Source organism: Acomys russatus, chromosome 25, assembly GCF_903995435.1.
Source record: "Acomys russatus chromosome 25, mAcoRus1.1, whole genome shotgun sequence".
NCBI classification, from domain to species: domain Eukaryota; kingdom Metazoa; phylum Chordata; class Mammalia; order Rodentia; family Muridae; genus Acomys; species Acomys russatus.
Window position 1 is genome coordinate 41,821,020 of NC_067161.1, and position 21,394 is coordinate 41,842,413.

Below are 21,394 nucleotides of genomic sequence, written 5' to 3' on the forward strand. Positions count from 1 at the left end.
AAGACTCGTCGTATGTTAGAAAGAGATGCAATTTTGATTAAGAAATGAAGTTGCTCCCTGCTCAGAGTGGGATGTGACATGTAGATTGCAGTAGTTGTGGGAGTCAGGGCCATTTCTCCAGTGGGTCTTTTTGCTGGATGACCTTGGACAAGACACTTGTCCTATCTGTCACCTATGGACTACCTATGAAATGTGACTGATAACAAGGCTTGGGGGATAGACCACCTACCCCTGGCTTTACGCAGGCCTCTGAGGCCCTTGCCCAGATAAGCAGCCGAATGGGCTGTATATGTGCATGTGTGCTGCACTCTAGGGGGCCCCTTGAGCTCATTATAGGAGCTGTTCAAGATCCTACATCCAATGGAACCCCATACTGTTCTGCCCATTTTTCTTGTTGACCCAGCATGCTATGAGCTCTTTAGGGGTGCCTGTGGTGGAGCCCCACCCTGAGTGTGACTCAGATCTGCTCTCCTTGAGAGGGTAGAGAGAAGCTTGTGGGCAGGGAATGGAGTCCCTCGGGATACCCATTTTCCTCCCTATTATAGTCCTGTGCAGTAGCTACACAGGGAGGCATGGCCATCTTAAGGACACATTTGATCCTGAGATTCCCCTCTACCACTCAATATCTCTGTGACTAGATAAGCAACTACCCCCCTCTGTGCCTCAGTTTCTTTATCTGTAAAGTGGGTCCATGCGGGTGTACCTTCCAGAGGGTCATAATGATGGCAGAACAAGGCAAGCTAGGTCCTTAGCACAGAGGCCAGCACAGATTGAGCAGCCAAGACCCACCAGCTGTTTTATGTAGCCCCTTTGCCCAGTTAACAGCTGTATGTATGTATGTATGTATGTATGTATGTATGTATGTATGTATGTATACGCATTTCCTTTAACCTTCATCACAGTTCTAGTGATCCCCATAATGTCCATGTGACCACAGGGAATCCAGGCACTAAGTATTGAGGTGCCTTGCTTGCAGGGTTGCTCAAAGAGGTTGGATAAGCACAGCTTGGGGTGGGAGAGTTTTCTGGGGCCTCTGAGGTCCTGGATGAGGAGTTGGCTCCCTGGAGTTGGGCTGGTGGGTTCTGCAGAGTTCTGGAGAAGCTGCCAGAGCCTGGGCATCTGGGTGGCCAGAAAGCCGTGCTTCTTGGCTAGGAGCCTGCATCTAGTGTCTCTGCTATTCAAACGCATAATTATATTTCACATTATGGGGGAGCTGGAGACGAAGGGGCTGGGGAGCTTTGTGAAGCTTACGTTCTGCCTATAGACCTGCCTTCTTGACCTGTTTCTTCAGCCTTAGGGTTGAGCTGGGGGGTCAGCCCCAGGATAAAATGGGATTTCCCTGAGGCCAGCTAGGTTGATCTGTCTGCCAGACTGAAAGGTCCAGGCCCTGCAGGAGGCAGAGATGGGAGGCTCAGACAATAAGCTCCAGGAGACTGGGAGAGCAGAGTAGCAGGGGCGCCTTCCAGACAAGAGTGGGCAAGGGGAGGGGAGGCACACGGAATCGAATCAGCAGAGAGGCCAGGAGGAGGAGGAGCACAGAGAAAGCGAGAGAAGAAAGCTAACTACAACACAAGATGGGCAGAAGAGATGTGGTATTACAGAGGATGGGGTGTGCCTATGACCCCGTGCTTGGTGTGCAACGGGAATGCATGAGCTCAGAAGCCAGCCTGTGTGGATGTGATGACGGATCCCATTCCACATGGGCATTTGTGACTAGGACTGCACCTGTGCGCCCTAGCCACTGAGCTCCTCATCACATGCATCTTGCGCAGGTGACGCCTGAGCTTTGGCATCCTGCTGTGTGCGGCTTGTCCAGATTCTCTCGCCTGTGTGTAGTCTATGCTCACCATGCACCTGTGTGTGCTCGCGCGTGTCCCTGGGAAGATGTGTGTGTGTGTGTGTGTGTGTGTGTGTGTGTGTGTGTGTGTGTGTGTGTGTGTGGGTGTGTGTGCCACGCGCGTGCGCGCGTATGTGTTCGCGCGCGCGCTCCAGTGCGCAAGTGGCTGGTGCGTGTTGGGGGCAGCTGGGGCCAGGAGGGGCCACTGGGCCAGGCCAGGGCGGTGGTGGGCGGGATCAGCGGCGTCTTTGCGCAGGGCGGGCGTGCTTTTGGTGGAGAGTTGGAGGAGTTGCCAAGCTAGGCTACTGTGGCAGCGGGGCGCGGAGCTGGGTGCGCGCAGAGCTTCTGCCTCCCGCCGCCTCCTCGCCCTCCATTCCTTGTTCCTCGTCTTCCCCTGGCCACGCCGCGACTGCGCTGCCACCGCCTCCCTGGGAACAGTCGCCGGGGGAGGGTGCCCTGTGTGGTCGAAGCCCGCTGGGAGGTGCAGGACACCCACACCCGGCTGAGGGGAGCGCGCCCGGCCCTGCCCCGGATCAGATAACTGCGGCGGGGGAGGGGGTGGGTCGGCGGCGCTAGTCGCGGGACTGAACGACAGAAGCCAGAAGCGAGCCCGGAGCGAGCGCCGAGCGGCTGGGGGGGGGGGGGCGCCGTCTGGGCGTGCGCTCCCGACCCATGGCTGGCTGGTGGCACCCGGCACCCGGGAGCGACGCGCCCCTCGGCGTGGAGCGCTCCCAGGGGCTGCGCTGAGGCGGCGGCAGCAACGGTGGCAATGCAGCCAGCGCAGCGGTGGCCGGGACCGGGAACGGCCGCGCGGAGCTTGGAGGACGCGGGACGCGCCGCGCCCCGGCCACTGACTGAGGTAAGAGCGGGCGCATGGCCCACCCTCTCGGCCCCAGGTGCCCACAGGCAACTGCCTGCCCCGGGTTGTGCAGCAACAGGGAAGGTGAGGCAGAAGGGCTCCTTCGGTTCCTTTTTTCTCCTTTCTCGTGGTCAACCACCGGATGAAATGCTGACAGCGAGCTTTTCTTCCCCTGCCATGTTTCGGGATCTTTGCTCCAGGCTAACCTCTGTCCCGGGGTGTGTGTCTGTTGTGAGGGGAGACTCTCAGAAACTTTGAAGAGCTCTTGATTTCCCCTCGGCCGCCTGGATTGAGGGGGCTCGCAAGGCGGCGGGCGGAGCCACTTTTGCGCGCAGCATCGGTCCTAGGCGTGACCTTATCCGAGAGACCTGTGATCAGGATGGGGTACGGAGGTAGTGCACAGGCCCGACCAGCGACCCGATAATGCTCCCCCCCACCCCACCCCGCTAAGACCTGGATTCTTTGGAGTCATTTCTTTCTCGCCGCCTGTGTAATGGAATAAAAATATTCTGGAGGTGGTTCTTCATGATCCAGCTAGCCTGCAAGTCCAGAGCACATTTTTACTTCTTTAAAGTCGGTCTTGAGAAACCCACAGAGGTCTCTCCTGGGCGCACAGGTCTCTCCTGGTGTCCTGTAGGGAACCGGATGCTTTGGAAGAGGCAGCTGGAGTGGAGAGCTCCTAAGGAGCTTCGGAGGAGAGCTGGATTGCTGAGGCCCTTGAGAGTGTCCTGCCTCAGTTTGTGCACACGTCGTGCAAATACCTTAGAACCGGTGCTGGGAAAGGAGCTCACTGGAGACTGTCACTTCGGTGAAGGCCTTCCGTTCTGGGAGGTTATGCCTCCCTACAGCATGGCCCTGGTGGGATTGGGGCTGCCCTTCTGGCTATCCCCAGCGTGTAGTATTGTCCTTGGCTCTTTCTAGTCTCTTCCTTACTACCTGTACCCAAGCCCGAAGCCGGCAGTAAAGATTTGGGGACTTTCTGGCCCTCATATCCGCCTCCTGAGCACTGGCTAGAAGGCTTTGGCTCTCCGGATTGCCTAGGCGCCCACATGCCACTGAAATCAGCTGCCGCCTCCTCTGAGGTGGGAACCCAGAAGGCTTAGCCTCCTGGCCTTTATACCCTCTCTGAGAGATGAGCAAAAATCTGCCCTGGCTGCTGTCCCACCTGACTAGACTCCAGCCTGGCACTACCCCCAGGTAGCTGATTTGAGACCCCCCCCTCATCAAAATCTGCCCATGTGACCAGAGACAGTCAGGGAGGGAAGGCAAATCTGAGTACCAGGCTCCTCTTTGAAGACCCCTTTCTCTGTATTTCCAGGAGAGCCCCCTTCAGGGCCTGTGGGGGAACTCCTGAGAGACTTCTCAGCAAAATCATCCTCTGTGCTCAAGAGGTCCCTCCAATTGGTCAAGCAGGCTCTCTATCATGGCAGGGGACTCTGGAGATGCTGAAACACTTGAGAGGATAAATGTACTAGCTATAAGCATACGGCCCACGGGACAAGCCTCAGTATAGTGGGAATGGGGAGAGGCTCAGACATCCTTGGGGACAAGGTAGGTAGTTGTGATGTGCTAGACAACGTAGCAGGACCATCTTCTCCCTTGGGACACTGCTGTAGACATACAGGAAGCCCCGTGTAGACTCAGTGTTAGCGCAGGCCTGGCATGTGTGAACTTCAAGCCCCCAATTGTTCTCTTTGGTCTTGGGTTGGGTGGTCACAATGAGGGCTCCCTAGGCAGAGCCTCCTGTAGGTGTGTGCCTAGTGGAGGAAGTTTTAAGAGGCTGTGCTATGCTGGCGAGGGGGTGGGCGGCGTTTGCAGCAGGTGCTCTAGAGCCATGCAACATGTTAGGTCAAAACAGAAGGCTTTCCTACCACAACTACTCTGTCTCTCTCCCCTCTGCTCAAGGCAGGACCAGGTAGCACTGGATGGCCCTCTAGCAGTGAACAAACAACGATAGCAATGACAGTAACAACCCTGGTCATGGTGGCACCTCTAGGCTCTGTGACACTGGGGCCAGTACAGCCGGCAGACAGTTCCCTTTGGCTCAGCCAGGCCTCCAGTGCCTGGGGACATAGTTGGCACAACCAGTCACGGCACCCAAAGGCCTTGGCACACAGCTAGGGTGGAAGTGACTGCGTCATCACTCCCACTGTGGTCCTTGCCAGCCCCGAGTCAGGGTCTGCTTGTGCACTGCGGGCCTTGCTCAGTAGCCATTCTTAATTCACGGCCCCTAACTCCTGCTCTGGGCAAGACTCTTCCTGCAACAGATGCAGATGGTCCCTGTGGGCCCTCGGCCTTGGCCAGGGTTTTGCTGTGAGTGAAACATGGACACATGGACACATTTGCCCCTCTCCTGTGGCCTGTCACTGGAGCCTTGCCAGGGACTGACACGGAGGAGAGGCAGACAAGGGGCTCTGCCCTGCTCGTGGACAGCAGGAAGGAGAAGCTGAGCCTACTTCTTGGGAGGGTTGCTGGGGAGCAGCGGGTGAGGTGGGCGGGCAGCGGGTGAAGACAGTAGATAAAGCAAGAAAGGAGGCGGCTGTCTGGGACTGGGCTTCAGGCAGGACCACCCACTGCTTCAGAGGAGCTGTGGTGATGAAGGGGCTTTTCCAGAGGACCTGACCCCAGGAGGAGCTGAGGGCCCCGAGTTGGGCCAGCTAATTTAATTTGTTAATGGCCCGCCAGTACAGAAGGCCATATTGGCTCGATTATATGGCTGGGACTGGAGGCCAGGAGGTGTTGGCGCTTCTGTGTAGACTGTGTGTTTCTGACCCTGAGCCTAGGGCTCTCTCAGGGACAGGTTGACACGTTTGTTGAGGGCATTTGTGTTCTGGGCCGCCCTCCACCCCCCAGGCAGTTTCCACTAAGCCCTAGGGCCTGCCTTCCTAGGTGCCAGGAAGCTGCTTTTTTGGGGACCCGATGGAGGCCTTGGCATGTAATTAGTGTTCCAGAGATGTTCCCTGAGGCCTCAGTAGCAGCCGTCTTGTGGTGTAGGATGGGTGTAGTGGGCGTGGGGTCTGCAGTGTCCAGCATACAGAAACAAACAGTAAGTGACTGCTTAATAGGTAGGTTTCATTACATGGGGAAGAGTTGGTTTGAGGGCACATGGAGTGCTAGGGAGGTTGGTGGACACCCAGATGCTTCTCCTGGCCTCGTTTCTGGGGCTGAGGCCTAGAAAGTCCTGGGATACGCAGGATGGACAAGGGGGAAGACAGCCTTTGAACATGCCTTTAAGAGTATTGCAGGTTCAGCGAAACTGGGGGTGTTCAGAGGGGACCCCATGCAGGAGAGCTGTGAGCGTTTGGTGCCCAGGCCTTGGGAGTATCATGGTAGCCTAGCCTTCCTCTGGCCACAAGGGAAACTGGTTAGAGGGAAGTGGGTTTCCATGGAAGCGGCCTCAGATGCTGGCCTCCAACTCTGGGCTCTTCTCTGTGCCCGTGCTCACCCACAGTGAATTTCCCTGCTTTACTGCTGAGGTGACAACTACAGACGCAGTGCGAGGCCGAGGCCGTAGGGACCTTGGAGGCCCTGGCCCTGCACTCTTTGGGCCTATAGTAGCAGACATGGCTCCGTGAGCCTGGCCAGCAGGCATAAGAATGCTTTTCTCAGCTGCCCCCAAGAGCAGCTTTGCTCTTGCTGGCTACCAGCTGCTTCCTGATGGTGGGTGCAGCCTTGTGAGTCTGGCTTGGAAGCCCTGTAGTATCCCCTTCGGGCTTTGGGCAGCTGAAAGGTTCCTGTCTACTTTTCATCTGTGGCCTGGTCTTTTGGAAGAACTCACACTTGGAGATGGCTAGAGGTTAAACAGTAAAAGATGTGGAGTGGCAGGCTATTGTTGCTTGGCTATTGTGACCTGCTCTGGGTGGCAGCACTTTGGTAGTTCCAATTTTTTACTTTTGCTTCTCCGCTTGCCATGTTTTCAATACACCACTCCTGTCCTACATGGGGGCTTATACAGGTATCATCCCCCCCTAGCTGGACCACTCCTTCCCAGACAGGGTACATGACCCCTTCCTTTCCACCTTCATGTTCTGCCCAAATGCCATCTTCTTCCCTTTAGCACCGCCCCCATTCCTCATAGCTGCAAAGCCAGGCTCCTCCCTCCACACTACTGCTTCCTCTCTGTAGAACTCAGTACCACCTGCTCCCCCCCCCCCTACCCTGCACCCCCCCCCCCAGCCCCAGGGTTTTATTTTTCTATTTCCTTTATCCTTTATTGTCTTGGCCTATAACTTTGAGTTCAAGGGTTTGGTCCTGCTGTCCCACAGCTGTGCCCCTGGGGCCTGCGGCAATAGCCAGTGGACAGCAGGCGCTCAGTACATACAGCGGGTGGGTGTGTGGTCTCAGCTGTGCACCGCTTGCCATGCTGCGCTTATCTTGTAGTGGCAACTGTGGTCCATCTGCAGGTGAGGATACAGAGCCTTGGGTGGTGCCAGCATAATTCCCAAGCCGTGGAGCTTGTTGAGGCTGAGCTGAGAGGCAGAGCTATGCTCTGAGCCTTTGCCTTGATGTCTTGTGGCTGAGTAGGAAAGAGTAGAGAGTCTGGACCCGGTCTGGCTGGAGCCTTTCTGTTTGCACTGTCTCCTGTCCCAACCTGGCTGCCCCCAGCTCAGGATACCCCTACTCCCAGCGGCATGGGGGTAGTTAGTGAGTCTTATTGTGTGAGCGCACTGAGGCCAGCATGGAGGTGACTTTTGGCTCCTCGCCATTCTCCTGGGTGGTGGTGGGTCTTGCTCCCTGCCTTCTTATCCAGCCTGGCCTTGAGAGGTGGCATGACGCAAGCTGACTCCCACTGGCCACTGGTTTTGGGCCCCTGTATCTTACTTTTCCATTCCAGTCTCTTGAACTTGACCTCCCTGTTTTATATATCTTCTAGTCTTTCAGATGTGCAGTCATCAGCTTAGGAGTGGCTTCTGCTGTGAAGAGAGCATGATGTTTTCTTGTGGTCAGTGTGTGGCCTTTCCCTTCTGTCCTGGATATCCCTCTGGCTCCTGAAAAGGCCAAGCTTGCACCTTTTTTTTTGGTGACTGAGTAGATGGGGCTTGGGGTCCTATCAGCTCACCCGGAGACAAAGGAGAGACCAAGTCAAGGTTGAATTGGTGTCTTGGGTAGTTCTCTTTGGTTTCACCCTGGGGTTTGGTAGCATGCTGATAGGGGTGACATGGCACCCCTACTGTGGGAGTGGGTCTCCCAAGGGTCTCATAGCCCTTTAAAGGTGAGTTTAGTATCTCTGCCCTCTATAGCCCCTTTTTAGCTGTGTGGAGACTTGGTGATGGGGTGGGGGCATGGGGTGGATGGAAGCTGGGGTGCTGTGTGGGCTGGTGAGTCTGAGAGGACAGTCAAGAGGTCTAGAGACGCTATGGGCTCCAGGCCAGAGGCATGCCCTCACCCCTGCCTACCTCCTCCTCCTTCCAGCTGCAGCTTAGGCCCCCCTAAGCTGGCTGCTCCAGCCCTGCAATTCTTCAGCACTTAAAGCAAAAATAAATCGCTGCCAGCAGCTGGCGTTCTGGGTGGCAGCAGCCGCATCCCCCCTGCCCCCCCCGCCGCCACTTGCCCCGACCTCTGCCTCTGGGCTCCTGGTTCCAGGCCAAGGCCAGCCTTCCACTCAAGCCTGTGAGAGGATGTGGAAGCCTGTGGGGGCTTGGCATGGCCTGGTGAGGTCACGTGGAAGGCAGAGACATTGTGGGGGGGGGGGGGAGGGAGTGGCCCTGAGGCTCTAGAGTCTCCAGCAGGAGGGGGAGGTTCCATTTCAACTTGGTAGAGATTAATTTAGGCGGGCTGGAGCAAACTCAGGGTGACTTGATCACCTGCAGGTCATGGAGGTGACCCCCGCCCCCCTTTCATATTTGCTACTCTCTGGCCCAGCGCTGGGCATTTCTTTTCCTTCTTCCAATCTTTCCCTTCTCAGAGAATCCTAGAGGTCTTGACTTGTCAAGTGCTATGACGCAGGCCCTGAGGATGTCAAATTTTAGCATCGTTTATACTTTCAACAAATAGCTTTGGGCACACGCACGTGCTATGCCCTGTGCTGGGAGGCTGGGGCCATAAATGCTCACAGGCCCTCCCTTTGCAGGAGGCCCCCACGGGGCTGATATCTCCCCGGGCTTGGGGAAGATAAAATAGACAAGCAAAGGAGGAGCCATGGACTTGGTCATATTCCTTTGTTAATTATTACAGTCTTTAATTATGGGAATGTTGCACGGTACAATTAAATAGTAAGAGTAGAAAATGACTCTCTTCTCAGTCCTGCCCTCTCTCCCCACCAAGCACTTCATGCTCTCTGGATGGCTGTCTTCCTCTGCGCCTATGTAAATGTAGCTGTTCTCTCCCTGCCTCCTCCCTCCCTGCCCCCCACCTGTGCTTCCCATCGTCCCCCGATTCAGGATCCTGGCCATGTGGTGCCCAGTGCTCACTGGGCCCAGGGCTCCATTCCTGTCTCCAAGATGAGGGCTGAGTCACCGGAGTCTGTGGGTTCTGGTTGTGGAGCCTTTGAACTTGCAGAGCCATTGAGTTCACACATCATGGGTTCTTTGTGAAGTTTTACCGGTCTGAGGCAGGGAACCTGGAATTGCAGAATTGGAGCAGCTTAGCTCCAAGAGAGGTTCTAGGTCCTTGCTGGAGACCTCTTTCTGGGATCCCAGGGAGTTTAGGCCTTCTAGATTCTCAGAATTCAGGCTCAAGGAGCATGTGTGTGTGTTTTGGGGAGGGAGTGGGGTGCCTGGGGGCTGTGTTTTCATCTCCCCTCCCCCCCCCCGATACTTCAGCTGTCTTCTAGCCATCCAGCCCCCTAGCCTGTGTGAGATTTAATCTGCCAGTGCTGTGGGATTTAGAGTGCCTTGTTTGGACCTAAAGGGAGAAGTGTCCACTGCTTTTCCTGAGGTGGTTTTGTGTGTGGGTGTCCCTGCTTCACTGTCTGCCCTTTTGTTGACCAGGGGATGAGCCACTGGGTCCATCATGGTCTTCAGACAGGCTTAGTCTTCTGCCTGGGGCAGCTACTATGAACGCTGCCTCTGGGTGGGTGACCACAGCTCGCTGGTCCTCTGCCATTCCTGAATCCTGCTTTGAAGGGAAGGGAGACCCTGTTTAGAAATTGGAGGGTGCCCTGGTTCCAGGAGAAGCGATAGTGAGCGAGAATGTGCTTCTGCTTCAAGCCTCAGTTTTCCCTTTTGTGAAATGGGCACCCGTGCTTCCCTTCTCTCAAGACATCATCCTTCCCTGCCCTTTGTACTTGGCTCTGTGGTCAGGGCAGGGCAGGGCGGCTTCCTCTCCTCTCTTACCCCTTCCATTGTGCAGCCGGAGGTTTGGCCATGCCAACTCCTCACCTGCTGGCTCTCAAGCTGTCAGCAACACCTGTTTGGTAAAAGCAGCCAGGCCTTTCTCTGGGCCCTAGGAACTGCGAGGACCCACTAGGATTGTCACCAGGAGCCCCTGTGGTAGTCCTACAGTGGCCCTGACCCTCAGGTCTGTGTGACAGAAGGTACCTGCTATCTCTTCTCTTTGCTTTGCTTGATGTGAGCTGAACTGGGCCCAGCCAGGACAGGCTTAAGCAGTTAGGATCCTGGGCTTAACCTTGTAGCAAATGCCCAGACCCACAGTACCAGGCTCTGTCCTCTTCTGACCCAGATGCCTCTTGCTAGCCTTTGGCCCGGCTGCAGCTGGGCACAAACTCCTTAAATAGGCAATAGATTTGGAGGATGGGGGTGATGGCGACCAGGAGTTCTAGAAGTCTTTGCATGAACCTGTGTCCCAGAGTCTGCCTCTATAAAATGGGAACACTAGAACAAAGAAGGCAGCCGTGGCCACATACCCACTCTTCTGTCTGGGGCAGGGTGTGTGGACACAGTCTGTGAGGCCCAGGAGAAGTCAGAAGTGGTAACAAAAACAGTAGGGAGCATAAGACCCCCTATTGGTTGGGGTGCTGCTGTGTTGGGGGTTGAAACAGGTAAGAGGCTGAGCCTCTTATCCAGAATGCTGGGATTCAACCCACATTGAATTTCAGAATTGTTTTTCAAATTTTGGAATATATGTGATGGGATATCTTGGGGGGAGGGGTCTCAAGTCTACACATGAAATCCATGTGTGTTTGTTTCATCGGTAACTTATATACAGGGTCTGGATACGAATTCATTATCGTTAATAATTTTGTGCAACCTAAGTTTTTGTGATATTGAATATTCTTTGTCATTTGAATTCTCCCCCCACCCCTGCTCACCTGAGGATGGAATCTAAAGCATCATGCATGGTAGACAAATCTTCTTGTCACTGATCTGTACCTCCGGCACCAGAAAAGTAAAATCTTAAAACAGAAAAAAATCCTGGCCAACATGATAGATCAGTCCATAAGACACATGGCCCTGCTCCTGTGTCCAGTCTTCAATCTGAGGCATGGAGACAGTAGTGGCCCTCTCCTTCTGGGCTGTTTTTGAGCAATCTGAGTTCACACATAGCTTGGGCACATGGAAGGGTGTAGGAGATGTTACTTTCTATGTCAAGATGGTTTTGAGGTTTGCCTGGTATTTCAGGCCAGAGGCTGAGTTTATGCTTGGCTAACTTGCTCCTTCTGATGTGTTAACTCCTAGATCTTCTGTCCAACCCTAACTGTCCCTGCTATTTCAGGTTCTGGGAATGGCTCAGCTAGCTTGAAGGGAGTAGGTCTCTGTAACTTTGAAGGCCCTACATAGCATCACACTAGCTAAGGGCCACCTCAGCAGAGCATCACACTAGCTAAGGGCCACCTCAGCAGAGCATCACACTAGCTAAGGGCCACCTCAGCAGAGCATCACACTAGCTAAGGGTCACCTCAGCAGAGCATCACACTAGCTAAGGGTCACCTCAGCAGAGCATCACACTAGCTTAGGGCCACCTCCATGGTATCACACTAGCTTAGGGCCACCTCAGCAGAGCATCACACTAGCTTAGGGCCACCTCCATGGTATCACACTAGCTTAGGGACACCTCAGCGGAGCTTGTGCATGCCAAGCCACCAGATGCCCTATTTGACAACACAGCTTTTGACAGCAAGGACTTTCTTTTTCCTTGCTTTAGACGTGGGACATGGTCCAGGCTGGCATCTTCCTGTAGCTCGTGTCCAGACCTCAGCTCCTTTGGGGAGGGTGTCTTCCAGATCTTCCTTCTATCTCATTCCTTTGCAGGTTCCAAAATCAAGGTGCAGTGAGGTTGTGTGGTGACCAGCCTGTCTCCTCTAGTCTGTGTGCCCAGAACTCAAGTGTGGTATCCATAGCATCTGGCTTTCCCCAAAAACTCATTGTCACTGGACCCATGGCCCAAGCCTTTCCCTTGTCTGCCACCAGGCATGACCATGCACAGATGTACTGAACCGATGATGCTGGTGTCTTTGGTCCTTCTCCATGATCCAGGCTAGTATCAGGATATCTGGGGGGCGTTGGCCTGACACACGGTGCCAGTGTTTCCTGAGAAGTGGGATGACACCTCCCTGAGATTTGGCTTCTAAAGATAATAATGAAATGACTGTTACCAGATCTGCTGGTGCAGTGCCTTCCAGACATTATCTCATTTAATTCTCAGTGTCCTGGACAGGCACGGATGAGGCTGGGGAGGCAGGTGGCCAATCCAGATGTCAACCAACACCCCTAAACCATGAAGGAGAAGCCTCAGTGTCTGAAGAGAAGCCTGAAGGATGCTGTGGGCTGGTGGGAGGTGCCCGGCCTAAGATCTTCTCCCAGGGTGTCTGAGAATCACGCTTGACTGTGAGTAGTAGTGCCGGCCATAAGCACCATAAGCTGGATTGGCCCAGATTTAAGTGGGGGCCTGTGTGACTCGAAGCTAGCGGTGTCGTCTTTCTAACTCTCACTTCTGTACTCTGAAAAATAGGGCAAAGTCTCCCTTTCACACTGATTGTTCCAGAGGAGTGCCTGCCTGGCCACACCTCAAAGCTGTTTTAGGATTCTAGACGGTGGAGGACCACTTCCCAGGTAGGGACACTGAGGCCTCAAGGAGAGGAGATGCCGTCAGGGGTCATACTCAGACTGAGGGATCTGAGGCTTCCCGTCCACCTGTGGGTTAAATTTCTGGATGTGGGCTGGTCCAGTCAGCTTCGTCCTTGCTCTGGACCAGGTTGGAGGACAGACAGACCATTTCTTGAGCCCTTTTGGGCTGGAATCCTGGGGCCAGGGCCATGGTTGAGGTCAAGGCTGCATGCAAGTTCTCAAAGTGCTGACACTGACGTCTCCAAATGCGCCATGTCCCGGGAGCCACTTGGCCTTCGCTGCTGTGCTCCAGACTCAGTGGGTGTGGAAGGTGGGCACAGCAGACTTTTCAAGAATTTGTTTACAGATAATGATATGGTGCCCTGGGATGCCATGGTGTGTCATGGTGGAAGTGTCATTGCTTATAAGGCAGGGTTTCTTTAAACCTTCTCGCTTGTGATCACTTTTACCCAAGAAATTTTTGTTTGTTTGTTTGTTTTTCAAGACAGGGTTTCTCTGTGTAGCCTTGGCTGTCTTGGACTCACTCTGTAGACCAGGCTGGCCTCGAACTCACAGCGATCCTCCTGCCTCTGCCTCCCGGAGTGCTGGGATTAAAGGCATGTGCCACCACAGCCCGGCTCCAAGAATTTTTATGTGACCCTGGGTATAGAGGTATATAAGATAGGTTAATTAAACATTTACTGTAGTAAATCATAAAGCAATTTATTTTAAAGCAACTCTTTATGTGTAGCTTCATCATTCAGTAAAGATTAAAACAAATTTGCATACTGATGAGATGGGCATAGTTGTTTTTACATAAATAATTAAACTCTAGCTGGTTATTGGATACTCTAGGCCATAGAATCTCTTCAGCGTTTTTCAGTTGATGGGTGTTTTGATTTTATAACTGCCAACGGCGAGAACGCCTTTTTGCATAAATACATGGTGCAAAATGGCATGACTATGTTTAGGGTCATTCCAGGCACGGCTGAAAATTCTGCTGTGATCTCAAGCCAAAATTCATTTGACTTTTTAAAAAATAAAATTCAAACAGCCTTTTATTTGAAACAGGGTCTCATTGTGTAGCCCCGACTGGCCTGGAACTCACAATAGACCAGGCCAGCTTTCAACTCACAGAGATCCGTCTGGCTCTACCCCCTGAGCACAGAGATTAAAGGTGTGCATCAGCATGCCTGGCAACAACGTTTTTTAAAAAAAGATTTACTTATTTTTATTTCATATCACGTGTGTAAATGTTTTGTCTGCATGTATGTATTTGCACCACATACATGTACACTTGGTATCCTTGGAGGTCGGAAAAGGGCATCAAATCCCTGGGAACTGAAGTTACAGACAGTCGTAAGCCACCATTTGGAAGCTGGGAACTGAACTCAGGTTCTCTATAAAAGTAGCAAGCGCTCCTTCGCTGCTGAACCATCTCCAGAGCCCTGCCTGGTGGTGACTTTTAAAATCAAACATTCTAACACAGTACAATCTATATTAGTTAGCTCCTTGTTGCTGTGGTAAAATGCTGTGACCAAAAGCAGCTTAAGGAAGAAAGAGTTTGTTTTAGCTTCCATTTTTAGAGGGATAGAGTCCACAACGGTGAGGAAGGCACATCTCGGCAGTAGAGCAGGAAGCTGAGAGCGTGAACAGGAAGTAGACTGAACAGGAAGTAAGCCTCACAAGCCCATCCCCAATAGAGTACGTCCTCCAGCAAGACTCCACCAACTAAAGGTTCCACAGCCTCTCCAAACTGAGACTAAGTGTTCAAACATGAACCTACGGGGGACATTTATCATTCAAACCACCATATAATCCAAAGATATGCTAATTATATGCTGAGAAATATAGTAAGAAAATATTAAAAGTCTTTGCTTACCATTGTGTTTCTGTAGGAGAAGAACACCGTGTATGCATTAAAAACACTGCGGTTCATAACATACATCTGAGCCAAGGTGTTTCGGGGTAGTGTTTGTTGGTGCTGCATGGCTCAGTGCCGAGTGGGCATGAGGTGTTCAGAACCAAGGCTGCAGTGAAATTGTGCAGTGCAATATGGGAAAGCACTGCCCAGAACACCTGGGTCATGACACACTGACTTTGAATTGAGTTTTGATCATTGAATGTTAAAAAAAAAATTCCTGTTGCCATTTTTTATTTTTTATTTTTATTTTTGTGACCTTACATTGAGTTACCATATGGAGTCACAATCTACAGTTTAAGAATATGGCACTTAGGAGATAACTGAGTTGTTGCCTCCATCCATCCATCCATCCATCCTCTCATCCAGTCACCCCTCTATCCATCCACCTGTCCATCCACATTCATCTCCTACTCCCATCCACCCGCCTTTACCCCTTACCCCTACCCATCCACACTCACCCCCTACCTCCATCTATCCCTCACCCATCCATCCTCCCATCTTCACCCCCTACCCTCATCTATTCTTCCAACCACCTATCCATCCATCCCTCTGTTTGGCTTTAGGGATCCTCCTGGGTCCTCTGGAGACCCAGCTGTATCCACAGACTCCTATGACCCAGTGAAGTCTTTGAGAGTGTAGTACTGAACCCAAAAGGCTCCCAGGTGAGCATCTCTGGGTCCTGGCTTCTCAAAAACTATGGTGGCACCTGTATTCCAAGGGAAGAAGAGTCTAGCCCAGAAGGCCCTTAGAGTGCCTTTGAGAACTATCCCTGGGCTCTAGGCAAAGAAATTCTTACTGACTGCTACCCAAGTCCCCTGAGACTTGTGCAGAGTAAGAGGTAAAGGATACATGGCTGGACGTGGTGGCGCACACCTTTAATCCCAGCTCTCTGGAGGCAGAGGCAAGAGGATCTCTATGAGTTCGAGGCCAGCCTGGTCTACAAAGCAAATCCAGGATAGCCAAGGTGACACAGAGAAACCCTGTCTCAGAAAACAAACAAACAAAACAACAACAAAACCAAAGCCCCTAAGCAGTTGTAGTGTGCTAAGGGGCAGGGGCAAGTGGCCAGCCATACAAACTTCTGCACATGCCATGACCCAGCCTGAGGCCTCATCTCCCCAACTGAACCTGTCACTCCTTTCTTTCTTTCTTTCTTTTTTGTTTCTGTTTTTGTTTGGCTTTTTCGAGACAGGGTTTCTCTGTGTAGCCTTGGCTGTCCTGGACTTGCTTTTGTCAACCAGGCTGGCCTCGAACTCAAAGCGATCTGCCTGTCTCTGCCTCTCAAGCGCTGGGATTAAAGGTGTGAGCCACCACCGCCTGGCCGTGTCACTCATTTCTAATCTAGTCCCTGGTACCTGTCCCCCACCCTCTAGGTCCTGGGCCCAAGACTCCCCAATAAAGCATTAGACTTTGTGGATGGTTTGATTTTCTGAGAAAAATACAAAGAACTCACTGGCATATGCGACAGCTGCCCATTTTCTGTTCTTAACCTTTTCCTTTAGATGGATTATCACTCTCTTGTCCTCAGGGCCGTGCCCCCTCTGGCTATCTAAATTTATTGCTATATCCAGGGTTCTCTTTTGCTACTGGACTCTCTCTAGACTTGTTAGGAACATGTCTTTTCAGGGATGACTATTGAGAGCCTATGACCCCAGGCCACTGGATGGCACACAGTCCTGTTCCATGGAACTTGTGTGTCAAGGGGCTAATGGCCACAGACTCCACATGAGCAGAGACCATTAAATCTGGGAATGAGCCAAAGGATGCCTGAGAGAAGAGAGCAGGGCGGGGGACAGAAGTGGTTGGTGCTGGACCTGTAAGGGCAAAGCAGGGACAGAGCAGGAGGGCCATTCTCTGATGGGTCTGTAGACTGGGTCATCATCTTTGCATGTGTGCACTGGGCAGTGCCAGCTCCAATGGCCTGGGCTCCGCAGGGAAGGCTGGTCTGGCTGCTGTAATGGGATGCCAAGGAAATGACAGATGGACAGATGCCCCACAGGGCTTTTCTCTCTGGGCTCCACCTTCAGCTGCAGCTGTTTTGGGGGGTAGTATAGCATGGCCGGTCCTTACCCTCTTCCATCCGGTTAGGTATGAAGACTGGCAGGAGCCTCCTCCCCCCAGGGCACTGCGAGAGGCTGGATCTGGAGGGACTCCAAGCCACCTGTCTCTCCTCAGCCCCGGGGGGTGCAAATGTGGGGTGGAAGAATAGCCACAGAGCCATGCCTTCTTTACAACCCAGCAGCCTCAAACAGGGGATCCTAGGTCAGCGAGCTTGGAGGAGGGGGGAGCTTCGCTAGGCTGTGTAGATAGAGCCAGGCCCCTACACGATGGACACTGTACAATGTGCGTAGATATAAATGGACAGAGGTAGAGGGCCTGATGGTGATGTGGGCTTTGGTAGGGTGAGTGCTGTGACACACTTTGGTGCATCTGAATGCAGTAGGGTAGGAGGGTGGGGCCCTGCCTGCACAGACAGCTGTAGGGAGAGAAGGCAATGTGGACCCTGTGGATGACTCTAAGGCACAAGGGTCAGTGGGACACCACCCCCCCTCACTTTTTGACCCTATCTAACCTCTGCCCCACCAGGGTGGCCCACTACTTGGACAGAACTGTTCCTCTGAGACCAGGCCATCACCCCAAGACCACATGTCTCTAGAGTCTCTTGAATCTTCTCTGCAAGTCTGCACCTCCTGTCCCTAGTGGCCAGGTTTTCCGGCTCACCTTAGTACCAGCTATACCTGGTCTTCTGGGCTCAGAAAGCCTACAGAGTGGAAGCTTGCACTGTCTAGAACATCAATTCTCAACCTTTCGGGAGGTGGGTTGGTGTCTAATGACCCTTTCACAAAGAGCCTAAGACCATCCAAAGACAGAACAGGATGGTGGACCCACACCTTTAATTCCAGCACTTGGGAGGCAGAAATAGGTGGATCTGTATGAATTCCGGAATAGAATGCTCTACAGAGCAAGTTCTAGGACAGCCAAAGCTACACAGAGAAGCCCTGTCTCAAAACAACCAAAGAAAGACACCCCGCCCCAAAAGACCATCAGAAAACACAATATTTACATTACAATTCATTGCAGTAGCCAGATACAGTTATGAGGTAGCAATGAAAATAGTTATGTCCAGGAGTCCCTACCACCTGAGGAACTGTATTAAATGGCCATAGCATTAGGAAGGTTGGGGACCACTACTCTACAAGTTTGTGTGAGCCAACCCTGCAAGACACTAGGTCTCTGTTCTAATGCCTATGAGGCCACAGGCTCACAGAGGCTTAAGGTTTTTTTTTCCCCAAGGCCTCTGATGTGCTCTTGAGCCAAGATTGGAGGACTCAGACCTCAGAGCCCAGGCTCAGGGCCCACAAATTGTCCCCATGGTTTACTACACCTCAGGACTGGCCTTGCTTAGATCTGTCCGCCCTTGGCATCTCCCTGAAAGTGGCCTGTCTTGAAGATGGCCTTTTCTTTCCTATGCCTCTCCTCCTGAATGGGACTTCTTTTTCCATGGACCCTTCCCACTTTCATAGCCTCAGTGGCTCCTTCTTTGTTTGAGTTCTTCCCTTTGCTCCCATGTTTTTCATATGGATCCAGCACTGGCTGCTGGCCATTAGCCTAGCTCAAGTCCTATAGTGCCCTGTGAGGTGTGGTGGGATCTGGTGGACAATTGACTCCTGAGTATTGCACTGCTCAAGGCACTGGGCCTGAAGCGCCGAGTCCTTCAGCGCTCACTTCAGATGAGGCCACAGTAGCAGAGGTACAGTTTAGTTTCTGGGTCTGTCTACATTCCCGTTTTGAGCAATGTGGCCTTCGGGAATGTTCTAGAGCTTCATTTAAGCCTATGGTCCCTCCAATGTGGTTTCTTCAAGCTCAGAGGCAAGAGTGGCTATTCTCAGTGTTGGCACTGCTAGTGACTAGTGATGGTGTTTGCTGCCCTGCTTACTGTGTTGTGTAGAGAAAGGACTGAGGTCTATGATGTAGTTTACCCCGGATCTCCAATATCTGCAAGCTGGTTCTCTGGTCTGTAAAAGTACAATGTCTGCCTCACACTGCTCTTTTTCTTTCTTCTCTTTCTTTTTTCTTCCTTCCTTTCTTTCGTTCCTTCCTTCCTTTTTTATTTCTTTTGGTTTTTTGAGACCATGTTTCTTAGTGTGTAACAGCCTTGGCTGTCCTGGAACTCACTCTGTAGACTGGGCTGACCTCGAACTCACAGAGATCTTCTTGCCTCTGCCTCCCAAGTGCTGGGATTAAAGGCGTGCGCCACCACTGCCCAGCTCATTCATACTGCTTTTTATAAGGCTTCAATGAGTTGGGGGGTGGGGTGGAAATCTGGGGACAAGGCTCTGGATTATTGCTTTGCAAACCTTCAGGGAGCCCTGCTGTGCCCTCACTTTGTTGGTGACTAAGAAGTCCGCAGAGGAGTCAACACCAGCAGCCCAGCTGGAAGGTAGGGGTGGGAAGGTGAAGACCTTGGGCAGGCTGTGGGTATTCTGGGAGGGATGGCCCTGCAAGAGCAGGAGGTGTCTGCTACAGGAGCTTGTGTTGTCAAGGGGGAGTTGCCAGAAAATGTCCATCTGGTTTTTTTTTTTTTTTTTTTTTTGGGGAAACTTTTTTTCATCCCTTTAGGCCTGCAGCAGTATGTGTCCCTGGTGTGTAGGCAGGAATAATGGTGATTGGGATAAAGATTAAGATACGTCTCTAGGCCAGGCTCAGCACTAAACTCCATATGGACCTAGTGGTCCTCACCACAGCCATGCCCAGTTCTGGCTTGTTTCGTGTGGGGAAGGGGAGTTAGGAGAAGTACAGTGACCTGCCTGAGATCTTACCATGACCAAGCAGTAGAGTTTGGAGTAGAGGTTGTGAACCGGCCCAGAGAGAGAGAGCATTTGGGGTTTGGTGTAGGCTGGGGAGTGGTTGGACCCTCTCCATGGGGTGGATAAGGGCCATCTCCAGAGTGTGCGCTGTCCTCTCTTGCTGTGTGGCACAGGAACAGTGAGGCAGTGGGCCTAAGTAGCCAGCCCCAGATGCCAACTGTTGTGCCTGGGTCTCTGCCAGGCCTAGCTTGTAGAACCCTGGGTGAGGTAGGCAGGGGATGTTACTCAGAGGTGCCCACTGCCCCAATGTGGGCTGCAAAATTCAGACTGCTTGTCGGTCAGAGCTCAGGAGATATCTTCAGCAGATACCAGGGAGACAGGCTCAAAGAGGGGTACCTAAGAGCCCTAAGATAACACAGCCAGGGAGTTCCAGGGTTGATCTTCAAAGCGTGCTACACGCTCTGTCTCTGAACACTGCACACAATGGTTAGTTCTCATGCCTACCTCAGCCCTTAAAGACACAGTTAAGTTCTTCACAGACGAGGTGACTGTTGCCCTGTGAGAGTGGCTTGGCATTCCCGTGGGTCTCCAGAGAGGCCATCAGGATGTTCTAGGGAGCATACAGGGGCCGCCAGAACCCTCCCCCCAAGCTAATGTTGATGCGCAGAGCCTGTGTTGGCCTAGGTGAGGGGGGTTGCCTCTTTCTTGAGAATGGTCACTGTGATTACCGTCTGAGCCTGCTGCTCTGATTCATGGGTCCTTCAAACTTGTCCTGTCCTATTAGCTGGGCTGGTAGTCACAGTTAGCCGAGCTGGCCTCCAGGCCTGGTGGATGGGCTGTATACAGAGGCAGATAGCTTCACAGGGGACGAGGACACCCTTCCTAGTTTGTGGCTCAGGCAGCATTGGCGACTGACTACCCTGAACTATCCTCACTTCCTCTGGCACAGCTCCCTAGCTTCTGCCGTCAGGTGTTTTGGAGACTTTAGCTCTGGGGTCACAGTTCCTGGGGTTACCCAAGGCCTGAATGGGGAGCACATTGGTCATCTAAGTCACATGTCTACTTCTTTTCCTACCCGTGTGATCCCAAGCAAAATCTCTGGTTCCCTGAGCCTTTAAAGTGTTGCAGTGGTGCCAACCACACAGGACCACTCAGAACTCAGGTAGAGAGGCTGCATGACGGGCGGGACCCTAAGGACATCGGTTCTCAAGCCACATGCTCTGTCTAGCCCTGAGTGGGTCCTTTGGCATCTCTGAGCAGCAGTTTCCTCTTCTATCAAGGGAGGGTAGCTGCAGAATTGCCCCTGCACGCCACTTTCCGCAGAGGGTAGCAACCTGGGCAATTTCTATTGCTGTGCCGAAGATTCCAGCCACAGGCTCTTGAGCAGTGGTCACCTCAGAAAGCCCAGTTCCTCAGACCCCAGAGGAGGCATTTTCCCAGCTGTCACTGCCAGACCTGAGGTTACAGCTGCCACTGTCTGCAGGGAGTGGCTCGCCAGCGGCCGCATCCTGAGCACTCTTCTTATTTGATGAAATATCAGCAGCATGCAGGGGTTTAAAGCTAGGGTAGGGAAGTGTCTGCCTCCCTCCCAGCCTCCTCGCCCCAGCAGAGAGGCAGCTGAGGCTGGGAGCTGGGGACAGACAGGAGATGGGAGCTCGAGAATAAATCACCGCATGATCTGGGCTAATGCATTGGCTGCGGACAGCATGTGCAATTAGCGCGCTAATTGTCAGGACTGGTGACTTTTGTGCAGGCGTGGCCCAGCATGCCTGTGTTGCAGAGTGCCAAATGCCTTCTGGGGCTCAGTAACCCTGGGAGCGTGTCTGTCGCCCCCCTCCAGTGGCATTATGCCCTGTTGGCTGTCCCCTGAGTGGTCTTTCCAAGCCTCTGAACCTAGGCACTCAGCTAGGCCCACTTGGCCTGGGGCTGCTGAGATGAATTTCCTCCCCCACTCCCCCCACCCCCCCACTCCTTTTCATCATGTAACCTCCTTTTGTGTTCAGTGCTTGGTCTTTTTTCTTT

General features: G+C 52.8%; 1 protein-coding gene across 2 annotated transcripts in view; it reads left to right on the forward strand.

Annotated features, from left to right (window-relative positions):
• The first annotated feature begins 2,482 nt into the window (after positions 1-2,482).
• Positions 2,483-21,394, forward strand: part of Kcnj12 (potassium inwardly rectifying channel subfamily J member 12) — a 46,607-nt gene continuing 27,695 nt past the window's right edge. Inside the window, exon 1 of one of the 2 annotated variants that reach the window (XM_051167377.1) lies at positions 2,483-2,696. The gene's annotated coding sequence lies outside the window, so the exon portion shown is untranslated. Of the gene's footprint in view, positions 2,697-12,227; positions 12,422-21,394 lie in introns of those variants that run through there. The other variant, XM_051167378.1, reaches the window with a different exon arrangement.